Source organism: Oncorhynchus gorbuscha, linkage group LG13 (assembly GCF_021184085.1).
Source record: "Oncorhynchus gorbuscha isolate QuinsamMale2020 ecotype Even-year linkage group LG13, OgorEven_v1.0, whole genome shotgun sequence".
Taxonomy (NCBI): domain Eukaryota; kingdom Metazoa; phylum Chordata; class Actinopteri; order Salmoniformes; family Salmonidae; genus Oncorhynchus; species Oncorhynchus gorbuscha.
The window spans coordinates 96,427,280-96,441,672 of NC_060185.1; positions in this window are offsets into that span (position 1 = coordinate 96,427,280).

A 14,393-nucleotide genomic window follows, 5' to 3' on the forward strand; every position below is an offset into this window, starting at 1 on the left:
TAGACCCTTTCTCTCCAGTTAGTAGGGACAGGACATTTAAAATAGAATCAAGTCTGCTTTGAAGACAGCAGCAGCAGCATCCTGGTGAGTCTCTCCCTGGCAGAAGGACAGGAAACTGAGCTGGGCGGTGAGGTAATGACAGCAAACTGACGGTCCTCTCAGAATAGAAGAGACGAGAGGGGAGGAGAGGAGAGGGTGGAGAAGAAGCAAGGAGAGGAGAGGAGAGGAGAGGAGAGGAGAGGAGAGGAGAGGAGAGGAGAGGAGAGGAGAGGAGAGGAGAGGAGAGGAGAGGAGAGGAGAGGAGAGGAGAGGAGCTCTCTTTGTTAGCTGAGGGCTTTTCGCCATCGTCTTCCTCACCAAGTCCCGGTGAGGTAATTTATCTGACGTGTAATGGGTTAATTCCGGGGTTGTAACTCGGAGGCAGACAGAGGTGGTGGTATATAGCCGTTACCAATGAGATAGTTATACCTTATCTAGAATTGTAGGGTCTGAGGGGTGAGTGATGATTGGTTGTGATGAAAGGTTAGAGGGTAAGGGTTATGGGTAAAGGTTACTGCTGTACACTTATGTCCATGCACTCTGTGACAGCCATATTAATAGAACATCTTGACTTGAATGCTGAACTTACTGCTCCGCATCTTTGGGGACACTCACTATGGCTGCCAGTCCGTCCGTTATGTCATCGTTGACTCATTTTGTGGTGACAAATCTTTTTGTTCAGTAGTGAGCGTGGGCCTGCTTTCACCAGCGAGAGCTGTCCATTGGGAGCCTGCATTCACCAGCGAGAGCTGTCCATGGGGAGCCTGCATTCACCAGCGAGAGCTGTCCATTGGGAGCCTGCATTCACCAGCGAGAGCTGTCCATTGGGAGCCTGCATTCACCAGCGAGAGCTGTCCATGGGGAGCCTGCACTCACCAGCGAGAGCTGTCCATTGGGAGCCTGCATTCACCAGCGAGAGCTGTCCATGGGGAGCCTGCACTCACCAGTGAGAGCTGTCCATTGAGAGCCTGCATTCACCAGCAAGAGCTGTCCATGGTGCTGAAACTGGATCTACTTTAGCCATGAATGAATCCTTAAGAGTCTATTGACCCATCGGCGTCCATCAATCTAAGTAACATAATACTAAATCCCCATCAGAATCTGTCAGTTTAAGCTAGAGATATCAGTTTTTTTTTTTTGCGCGGCCTGCGTTTCAATCCACCGCATTCTACAGTACGGCGTGTCTGGTGGAAGGTGGCTGAGGTCCAACAGTATTTGTCAGACCATGAGACATCCTGAACATGTCTGTAAGCGTCCGAAACAATTTGGCCTATTATGACACACCGTGGAAGACGGGAGACTCTCTCTGTTTCACCATTTGGTCTATTATGACACACCGTGGAAGACGGAGACTCTCTCTGTTTTACGCTCTCCGATCCCAACAGGTGTCACGGGACTCGTCTGAAGGTAACCCGATACGAAACGAATGAAAGTGTGGAGATGGTTTTAGTGGCATAAAATAAGGGGTCAAATATGTCAGGGGTCAAATATGTAAGGGGTCAAATATGTAAGGGGTCAAATATGTAATGGGTCAAGTATGTCTGGGGTCAAATATGTCAGGGGTCAAATATGTCAGGGGTCAAATATGTCAGGGGTCAAATATGTTAGGGGTCAAATATGTAAGGGGTCAAATATGTCTGGGGTCAAATATGTCTGGGGTCAAATATGTAAGGGTCAAATATGTAACGGGTCAAATATGTCTGGGGTCAACTATGTAAGGGGTCAAATATGTCAGGGGTCAAATATGTAAGGGTCATATATTTAAGGGGTCAAGTATGTAAGGGTCATATATTTAAGGGGTCAAGTATGTACAGGGTCAAAGCTTTCTTATACCACATAGATATAGTACCGACACTAATTCTATAAGATATAATAAAAACATTTACTGTCTTATTTTTGCTATTTACGAATGTGTTAGTCCATTTTCTTGGTGCTATAGTTGTAGGCCAAATTCAATATTTTAGCAAATATATTTTATATATATTTTTTAATCTATAGATGTATCTAAAGGGCTACTACAATTCCAAATCAAACAGCTGTCTGATCCGTGGTATAAATCAATCCATGGTATGACCCTCGCAGCCTCCACCTCTTCCCTTCTCCTACGGCTTAAACTTTTAGAGGTTAACTGACTAGATTAAGCCTCACTTTAATACAGATATTTATTTTAAATGTTGTATTCATTTAACCTTTATTTAAACCAGGTAGGCTGGTTGAGAACAAGTTCTCATTTACAACTGCGACCTGGCGAAGATAAAGCATAGCAGTGCAACACAAACAAACAACACAGAGTTACACGTGGAATAAACAAACATACAGTCAATAACACAATAGAAAAAGTCTATATAGAGTTTGTACAAATAAGGTTTAAATCTATATGAATGGATCTGTGAAGCCAGTCTGATGTAGCTTTATGGATTGTTAACTTATTTAATTTCGGGGACCATATGTAAACTATATCTCTATGCCATCTGGTACTTTAAGATGGCTACTCTGTTCATTATTGTTAATATCACTAGAGGATGACTGAGAGGTGCCTCCCAAATGGCACCCTATTCCCTACATGGCGCACTACGTTTGATGAGAGCCAATAGGGCTCCGATCAATAGTAGTGCACTATATAGGGAATAGGGTTCCTTTTGGGACGTTCCCTGAGATGTGCCTTGTCCTTCAATCTGACCTTGATAACAATAATTCTTAATTAAAACAGAGGTAAGGGATATTACAGAATCTCACAGCAATATGAGGGCATTACTTTAAAAGTGAAGAAGAGAAATGTAATCTGGGACTGTGTGTTACCCTGACGCCATTCCAGCCAGACCTTGCCTGTCCCCCCCCCCGTCCCTTTTAAAAGGGATGTTTTGGAATATGTTTTAATTTTTAATTTTTAAGGACAATAAAGTAATTTAATGAACAGTTCTTTAATTTAATCATGTTTAGTGACTGGCTTTCAATGACCAATCCCAAGGTAACTGTAACGGTGTTCGTCTGTTGAATGAAGAGAGTCAGACCGAAATGCAGCGTGTAGGTTACTCATGACTTTAATGAACAGAATAGCGGTACATGAAATAACTGAAATACAAAAACAACAGAACGTGAAACTAATTACTGTCATGCAGGTGAAAGAGGACCCAAAAGCGACTTGGCGAAAACAGAGTCTTTAATCCAGTAAAGTAAATACAAACAAAAAACACAACTTTCACTCGAAATGACGAGGACAAACTGGAGACTCGATCTTGAACAGCAGGTGAACAGCAGGTTGCCTCGGGAAGGCACTTGAACCAGACAGACTCAGACACCTGCTCACCACGCAGCATCTGAGGAAAACACGACACGACAGGGCGATACACAAACACAGCACGGTGAATTCTAGACAAGGAACCGACAGGACAGGAACGGAACACAAAGGAAGAAATAGGGACTCTAATCAGGGGAAAGGATCGGGAACAGGTGTGGGAAGACTAAATGATTGATTAGGGGAATAGGAACAGCTGGGAGCAGGAACGGAACGATAGAGAGAAGAGAGAGTGAGAGAGTGAGAGAGGGAGGGAGAGAGAGGGATAGAAAGAGGGAAAGAACCTAATAAGACCAGCAGAGGGAAACGAATAGAATGGGAAGCACAGGGACAAGACAAGATAATAAATGACAAAACATGACAGTACCCCCACTCACCGAGCGCCTCCTGGCGCACTCGAGGAGGAATCCTGGCGGCAACGGAGGAAATCATCAATGAGTGAACGGTCCAGCACGTCCCGAGACGGAACCCAACTCCTCTCCTCAGGACCGTAACCCTCCCAATCCACTAAGTATTGGTGACCCCGTCCCGAGAACGCATGTCCATGATCTTATGTACCTTGTAAATAGGTGCGCTCTCGACAAGGACGGGAGGGGGAGGGAAGACGAACGGGGGTGCGAAGAAAGGGCTTGACACAGGAGACATGGAAGACAGGATGGACGCGACGAAGATGTCGCGGAAGAAGCAGTCGCACAGCGACAGGATTGACGACCTGGGAGACACGGAACGGACCAATGAACCGCGGAGTCAACTTACGAGAAGCTGTCGTAAGAGGAAGGTTGCGAGTGGAAAGCCACACTCTCTGGCCGCAACAATACCTTGGACTCTTAATCCTGCGTTTATTGGCGGCTCTCACAGTCTGTGCCCTGTAACGGCAAAGTGCAGACCTCACCTCCTCCAGGTGCGCTCACAACGTTGGACAAACGCTTGAGCGGAGGGAACGCTGGACTCGGCAAGCTGGGATGAGAACAGAGGAGGCTGGTAACCCAGACTACTCTGAAACGGAGATAACCCGGTAGCAGACGAAGGAAGCGAATTGTGAGCGTATTCTGCCCAGGGGAGCTGTTCTGCCCAAGACGCAGGGTTTCTGAAAGAAAGGCTGCGTAGTATGCGACCAATCGTCTGATTGGCCCTCTCTGCTTGACCGTTAGACTGGGGATGAAACCCGGAAGAGAGACTGACGGACGCACCAATCAAACGACAGAACTCCCTCCAAAACTGTGACGTGAATTGCGGGCCTCTGTCTGAAACGGCGTCTAACGGGAGGCCATGAATTCTGAATACATTCTCGATAATGATTTGTGCCGTCTCCTTAGCGGAAGGAAGTTTAGCGAGGGGAATGAAATGTGCCGCCTTAGAGAACCTATCGACAACCGTAAGAATCACAGTCTTCCCCGCAGACAAAGGCAGACCGGTAATGAAGTCTAGGGCGATGTGAGACCATGGTCGAGAAGGAATGGGGAGCGGTCTGAGACGACCGGCAGGAGGAGAGTTACCCGACTTAGTCTGCGCGCAGTCCGAACAAGCAGCCACGAAACGGCGCGTGTCACGCTCCTGAGTCGGCCACCAAAAGCGCTGGCGAATAGACGCAAGAGTGCCTCGAACACCGGGATGACCAGCTAACTTGGCAGAGTGAGCCCACTGAAGAACAGCCAGACGAGTGGAAACAGGAACGAAAAGGAGGTTACTAGGACAAGCGCGCGGCGACGCAGTGTGCATGAGTGCTTGCTTAACCTGTCTTTCAATTCCCCAGACTGTTAACCCGACAACACGCCCATAAGGAAGAATCCCCTCGGGATCAGTAGAAGCCACAGAAGAACTAAACAGACGGGATAAGGCATCAGGCTTGGTGTTCTTGCTACCCGGACGGTAAGAAATCACAAACTCGAAACGAGCGAAAACAACGCCCAACGAGCTTGACGGGCATTAAGTCGTTTGGCAGAACGGATGTACTCAAGGTTCTTATGGTCTGTCCAAACGACAAAAGGAACGGTCGCCCCTCCAACCACTGTCGCCATTCGCCTAGGGCTAAGCGGATGGCGAGCAGTTCACGGTTACCCACATCATAGTTGCGCTCAGATGGCGACAGGCGATGAGAAAAATAAGCGCAAGGATGAACCTTATCGTCAGACTGGAAGCGCTGGGATAGAATGGCTCCCACGCCTACCTCTGAAGCGTCAACCTCGACAATGAATTGTCTAGTGACGTCAGGAGTAACGAGGATAGGAGCGGACGTAAAACGTTCTTTTAGAAGATCAAAAGCTCCCTGGGCGGAACCGGACCACTTAAAACACGTCTTGACAGAAGTAAGAGCTGTGAGAGGGCAGCAACTTGACCGAAATTACGAATGAAACGCCGATAGAAATTAGCGAAACCTAAAAAGCGCTGCAACTCGACACGTGACCTTGGAACGGGCCAATCACTGACAGCTTGGACCTTAGCGGAATCCATCTGAATGCCTTCAGCGGAAATAACGGAACCGAGAAAAGTAACGGAGGAGACATGAAAAGAGCACTTCTCAGACTTTACGTAGAGACAATTCTCTAAAAGGCGCTGTAGAACACGTCGAACGTGCTGAACATGAATCTCGAGTGACGGAGAAAAAATCAGGATATCGTCAAGATAGACAAAAACAAAGATGTTCAGCATGTCTCTCAGAACATCATTAACTAATGCCTGAAAAACAGCTGGCGCATTGGCGAGACCAAACGGCAGAACCCGGTACTCAAAATGCCCTAACGGAGTGTTAAACGCCGTTTTCCACTCGTCCCCCTCTGATGCGCACGAGATGGTAAGCGTTACGAAGGTCCAACTTAGTAAAGCACCTGGCTCCCTGCAGAATCTCGAAGGCTGATGACATAAGGGGAAGCGGATAACGATTCTTAACCGTTATGTCATTCAGCCCTCGATAATCCACGCAGGGGCGCAGAGTACCGTCCTTCTTCTTAACAAAAAGAACCCCGCCCCGGCCGGAGAGGAAGAAGGCACTATGGTACCGGCGTCAAGAGACACAGACAAATAATCCTCGAGAGCCTTACGTTCGGGAGCCGACAGAGAGTATAGTCTACCCCGAGGAGGAGTGGTCCCCGGAAGGAGATCAATACTACAATCATACGACCGGTGAGGAGGAAGGGAGTTGGCTCGGGACCGACTGAAGACCGTGCGCAGATCATGATATTCCTCCGGCACTCCTGTCAAATCGCCAGGTTCCTCCTGAGAAGTAGGGACAGAAGAAACGGGAGGGATGGCAGACATTAAACACTTCACATGACAAGAAACGTTCCAGGATAGGATAGAATTACTAGACCAATTAATAGAAGGATTATGACATACTAGCCAGGGATGACCCAAAACAACAGGTGTAAACGGTGAACGAAAAATCAAAAAAGAAATAGTCTCACTGTGGTTACCAGATACTGTGAGGGTTAAAGGTAGTGTCTCAAATCTGATACTGGGAAGATGACTACCATCTAAGGCGAACATGGGCGTAGGCTTCTCTAACTCTCTGAAAGGAATGTCATGTTTCCGAACCCATGCTTCGTCCATGAAACAACCCTCAGCCCCAGAGTCTATCAAGGCACTACATGTAGCACCCGAACCGGTCCAGCGTAGATGGACCGACAAAGTAGTACAGGATCTTGATGGAGAGACTTGAGTAGTTGCGCTCACCTGTAGCCCTCCGCTTACAGATGAGCTCTGGCTTTTACTGGACATGAATTAACAAAATGTCCAGCAACTCCGCAATAGAGGCACAGGCGGTTGGTGATCCTCCGTTCCCTCTCCTTAGTCGAGATGCGAATCCCTCCCAGCTGCATGGGCTCAGACTCTGAGCCAGAGGAGGGAGATGGTTGCGATGCGGAGCAGGGAAACACCGTTGATGCGAGCTCTCTTCCACGAGCCCGGTGACGAAGATCTACCCGTCGTTCTATGCGGATGGCGAGAGCAATCAAAGAGTCCACATCTGAAGGAACCTCCCGGGAGATAATCTCATCCTTAACCACTGCGTGGAGTCCCTCCAGAAAACGAGCGAGCAGCGCCGGCTCGTTCCACTCACTAGAGGCAGCAAGAGTGCGAAACTCAATAGAATAATCCGTTATGGACCGTTCACCTTGGCATAAGGAAGCCAGGGCCCTAGAAGCCTCCCTACCAAAAACTGAACGGTCAAAAACCCGAATCATCTCCTCTTTAAAGTTCTGGAACTTGTTAGAGCAATCAGCCCTTGCCTCCCAGATAGCTGTGCCCCATTCTCGAGCCCGGCCAGTAAGGAGTGAAATGACGTAAGCAACCCGAGCTCTCTCTCTAGAGTATGTGTTGGGTTGGAGAGAGAACACAATCTCACACTGCGTGAGAAAGGAGCGGCACTCAGTGGGCTGCCCGGAGTAGCAAGGTGGGTTATTAACCCTAGGTTCTGGAGACTCGGCAGGCCAGGAAGTAACAGGTGGCACGAGACGTAGACTCTGGAACTGTCCAGAGAGGTCGGAAACCTGAGCGGCCAGGTTCTCCACGGCATGGCGAGCAGCAGACAATTCCTGCTCGTGTCTGCCGAGCATGGCTCCTTGGATCTCGACGGCAGTGTAACGAGCGTCTGAAGTCGCTGGGTCCATTCCTTGGTCGGTTCCTTCTGGGTCGGTTCCTTCTGTCATGCAGGTGAAAGAGGACCCAAAAGCGACTTGGCGAAAACAGAGTCTTTAATCCAGTAAAGTAAATACAAACAAAAAACACAACTTTCACTCGAAATGACGAGGACAAACTGGAGACTCGATCTTGAACAGCAGGTGAACAGCAGGTTGCCTCGGGAAGGCACTTGAACCAGACAGACTCAGACACCTGCTCACCACGCAGCATCTGAGGAAAACACGACACGACAGGGCGATACACAAACACAGCACGGTGAATTCTAGACAAGGAACCGACAGGACAGGAACGGAACACAAAGGAAGAAATAGGGACTCTAATCAGGGGAAAGGATCGGGAACAGGTGTGGGAAGACTAAATGATTGATTAGGGGAATAGGAACAGCTGGGAGCAGGAACGGAACGATAGAGAGAAGAGAGAGCGAGAGAGTGAGAGAGGGAGGGGGAGAGAGAGGGATAGAAAGAGGGAAAGAACCTAATAAGACCAGCAGAGGGAAACGAATAGAATGGGAAGCACAGGGACAAGACAAGATAATAAATGACAAAACATGACAATTACAGCCTATCTGGTGACTACAACACAGAGACAGGAACAAACACCCACAAAATACAAAGCGAAACTCAGGCTGCCTAAATACGGTTCCCAATCAGAGACAACGATAAGCACCTGACTCCAATTGAGAATCGCCTCAGGCAGCCAAGCCTAACAACAACCCTAATCAGCCGCGATCCCAAATATTACAAACCCCAATACGAAACACAACATATAAACCCATGTCACACCCTGGCCTACCCAAACATATAACAAAAACACAAAATACAATGACCAAGGCGTGACAGTAACGGCTCATCAGATTACACAGTATGCTTCTAAAGCAACATCTAGTTTTAGTCTACACCACGACACGTGATGTTTTCTGATTGTGGTTTCAGGTTCCGTCTAAAAACAGTTACTGTCTCCATGTTGTTGTCTGTGTTTAGTGGTTAACCTACACTACTTTTAGATTGTATTGCGGTTTGTTATTTCTTCGTGGACTCTAGTCTACGTATTGTGGTGTGTGAGAACCGAAGAAAGAGCGAACCAGAATCTGGGTTTACAGAGGTGACGCAGTTTCCAGGGAGCAACGACTCAATTTGCCATTCGAGCAGCTTTTCAAGCTTAATAATGTCAAGATTCAAGTTTCCAGTTATGTCATATGTGCCAGTACAGTGAAATACCTTTCTGTCTAACTCACAACCCAACCATGCAATAATCAATAACAATGTATCACTACAATAAACACAGGAGATGTAAGAAGAAATGCGAAGAGCACAATAAGGAAGTAACCATATTATATACAGGGTCAGTTAATACCATACTATATACAGGGTCAGTTAATACCATACTATATACAGGGTCAGTTAATACCATACTATATACAGGGTCAGTTAATACCATACTATATACAGGGTCAGTTAATACCATACTATATACAGGGTCAGTTAATACCATACTATATACAGGGTCAGTTAATACCATACTATATACAGGGTCAGTTAATACCATACTATATACAGGGTCAGTTAATACCATACTATATACAGGGTCAGTTAATACCATACTATATACAGGGTCAGTTAATACCATACTATATATAGGGTCCGTTAATACCATACTATATACAGGGTCAGTTAATACCATACTATATACAGGGTCAGTTAATACCATACTATATACAGGGTCAGTTAATACCATACTATATACAGGGTCAGTTAATACCATACTATATACAGGGTCAGTTAATACCATACTATATACAGGGTCCGTTAATACCATACTATATGCAGGGTCAGTTAATACCATACTATATACAGGGTCAGTTAATACCATACTATATACAGGGTCAGTTAATACCATACTATATACAGGGTCAGTTAATACCATACTATATACAGGGTCAGTTAATACCATACTATATACAGGGTCAGTTAATACCATACTATATACAGGGTCAGTTAATACCATACTATATACAGGGTCAGTTAATACCATACTATATACAGGGTCAGTTAATACCATACTATATACAGGGTCAGTTAATACCATAATATATACAGGGTCAGTTAATACCATACTATATACAGGGTCAGTTAATACCATACTATATACAGGGTCAGTTAATACTATAATATATACAGGGTCAGTTAATACCATACTATATACAGGGTCAGTTAATACCATAATATATACAGGGTCAGTTAATACCATACTATATACAGGGTCAGTTAATACCATACTATATACAGGGTCAGCTAAAACCATACTATATACAGGGTCAGTTAATACCATACTATATACAGGGTCAGTTAATACCATACTATATACAGGGTCAGTTAATACCATAATATATACAGGGTCAGTTAATACTATAATATATACAGGGTCAGTTAATACCATAATATATACAGGGTCAGTTAATACCATAATATATACAGGGTCAGTTAATACCATACTATATACAGGGTCAGTTAATACCATACTATATACAGGGTCAGTTAATACCATACTATATACAGGGTCAGTTAATACCATACTATATACAGGGTCAGTTAATACCATAATATATACAGGGTCAGTTAATACCATACTATATACAGGGTCAGTTAATACCATAATATATACAGGGTCAGTTAATACCATACTATATACAGGGTCAGTTAATACCATAATATATACAGGGTCAGTTAATACCATACTATATACAGGGTCAGTTAATACCATACTATATACAGGGTCAGTTAATACCATACTATATACAGGGTCAGTTAATACCATACTATATACAGGGTCAGCTAATACCATACTATATACAGGGTCAGTTAATACCATACTATATACAGGGTCAGTTAATACCATACTATATACAGGGTCAGTTAATACCATACTATATACAGGGTCAGTTAATACCATACTATATACAGGGTCAGTTAATACCATACTATATACAGGGTCAGTTAATACCATACTATATACAGGGTCAGTTAATACCATAATATATACAGGGTCAGTTAATACCATACTATATGCAGGGTCAGTTAATACCATACTATATACAGGGTCAGTTAATACCATACTATATACAGGGTCAGTTAATACCATACTATATACAGGGTCAGTTAATACCATACTATATGCAGGGTCAGTTAATACCATACTATATACAGGGTCAGTTAATACCATACTATATGCAGGGTCAGTTAATACCATACTATATACAGGGTCAGTTAATACCATAATATATACAGGGTCAGTTAATACCATAATATATACAGGGTCAGTTAATACCATAATATATACAGGGTCAGTTAATACCATACTATATACAGGGTCAGTTAATACCATACTATATACAGGGTCAGTTAATACCATACTATATACAGGGTCAGTTAATACCATACTATATACAGGGTCAGTTAATACCATACTATATACAGGGTCAGTTAATACCATACTATATACAGGGTCAGTTAATACCATACTATATACAGGGTCAGTTAATACCATACTATATACAGGGTCAGTTAATACCATACTATATACAGGGTCAGTTAATACCATACTATATACAGGGTCAGTTAATACCATACTATATACAGGGTCAGTTAATACCATACTATATACAGGGTCCGTTAATACCATACTATATACAGGGTCAGTTAATACCATACTATATACAGGGTCAGTTAATACCATACTATATACAGGGTCAGTTAATACCATACTATATACAGGGTCAGTTAATACCATACTATATACAGGGTCCGTTAATACCATACTATATACAGGGTCCGTTAATACCATACTATATGCAGGGTCAGTTAATACCATACTATATACAGGGTCAGTTAATACCATACTATATACAGGGTCAGTTAATACCATACTATATACAGGGTCAGTTAATACCATACTATATACAGGGTCAGTTAATACCATACTATATACAGGGTCAGTTAATACCATACTATATACAGGGTCAGTTAATACCATACTATATACAGGGTCAGTTAATACCATACTATATACAGGGTCAGTTAATACCATACTATATACAGGGTCAGTTAATACCATAATATATACAGGGTCAGTTAATACCATACTATATACAGGGTCAGTTAATACCATACTATATACAGGGTCAGTTAATACTATAATATATACAGGGTCAGTTAATACCATACTATATACAGGGTCAGTTAATACCATAATATATACAGGGTCAGTTAATACCATACTATATACAGGGTCAGTTAATACCATACTATATACAGGGTCAGCTAAAACCATACTATATACAGGGTCAGTTAATACCATACTATATACAGGGTCAGTTAATACCATACTATATACAGGGTCAGTTAATACCATAATATATACAGGGTCAGTTAATACTATAATATATACAGGGTCAGTTAATACCATAATATATACAGGGTCAGTTAATACCATAATATATACAGGGTCAGTTAATACCATACTATATACAGGGTCAGTTAATACCATACTATATACAGGGTCAGTTAATACCATACTATATACAGGGTCAGTTAATACCATACTATATACAGGGTCAGTTAATACCATAATATATACAGGGTCAGTTAATACCATACTATATACAGGGTCAGTTAATACCATAATATATACAGGGTCAGTTAATACCATACTATATACAGGGTCAGTTAATACCATAATATATACAGGGTCAGTTAATACCATACTATATACAGGGTCAGTTAATACCATACTATATACAGGGTCAGTTAATACCATACTATATACAGGGTCAGTTAATACCATACTATATACAGGGTCAGCTAATACCATACTATATACAGGGTCAGTTAATACCATACTATATACAGGGTCAGTTAATACCATACTATATACAGGGTCAGTTAATACCATACTATATACAGGGTCAGTTAATACCATACTATATACAGGGTCAGTTAATACCATACTATATACAGGGTCAGTTAATACCATACTATATACAGGGTCAGTTAATACCATAATATATACAGGGTCAGTTAATACCATACTATATGCAGGGTCAGTTAATACCATACTATATACAGGGTCAGTTAATACCATACTATATACAGGGTCAGTTAATACCATACTATATACAGGGTCAGTTAATACCATACTATATGCAGGGTCAGTTAATACCATACTATATACAGGGTCAGTTAATACCATACTATATGCAGGGTCAGTTAATACCATACTATATACAGGGTCAGTTAATACCATAATATATACAGGGTCAGTTAATACCATAATATATACAGGGTCAGTTAATACCATAATATATACAGGGTCAGTTAATACCATACTATATACAGGGTCAGTTAATACCATACTATATACAGGGTCAGTTAATACCATACTATATACAGGGTCAGTTAATACCATACTATATACAGGGTCAGTTAATACCATACTATATACAGGGTCAGTTAATACCATACTATATACAGGGTCAGTTAATACCATACTATATACAGGGTCAGTTAATACCATACTATATACAGGGTCAGTTAATACCATACTATATACAGGGTCAGTTAATACCTTACTATATACAGGGTCAGTTAATACCATAATATATACAGGGTCAGTTAATACCATACTATATACAGGGTCAGTTAATACCATACTATATACAGGGTCAGTTAATACCATACTATATACAGGGTCAGTTAATACCATACTATATACAGGGTCAGTTAATACCATACTATATACAGGGTCAGTTAATACCATACTATATACTGGGTCAGTTAATACCATACTATATACAGGGTCAGTTAATACCATACTATATACAGGGTCAGTTAATACCATACTATATACAGGGTCAGTTAATACCATAATATATACAGGGTCAGTTAATACCATACTATATACAGGGTCAGTTAATACCATACTATATACAGGTCAGTTAATACTATAATATATACAGGGTCAGTTAATACCATACTATATACAGGGTCAGTTAATACCATAATATATACAGGGTCAGTTAATACCATACTATATACAGGGTCAGTTAATACCATACTATATACAGGGTCAGCTAATACCATACTATATACAGGGTCAGTTAATACCATACTATATACAGGGTCAGTTAATACCATACTATATACAGGGTCAGTTAATACCATAATATATACAGGGTCAGTTAATACTATAATATATACAGGGTCAGTTAATACCATAATATATACAGGGTCAGTTAATACCATAATATATACAGGGTCAGTTAATACCATACTATATACAGGGTCAGTTAATACCATACTATATACAGGGTCAGTTAATACCATACTATATACAGGGTCAGTTAATACCATACTATATACAGGGTCAGTTA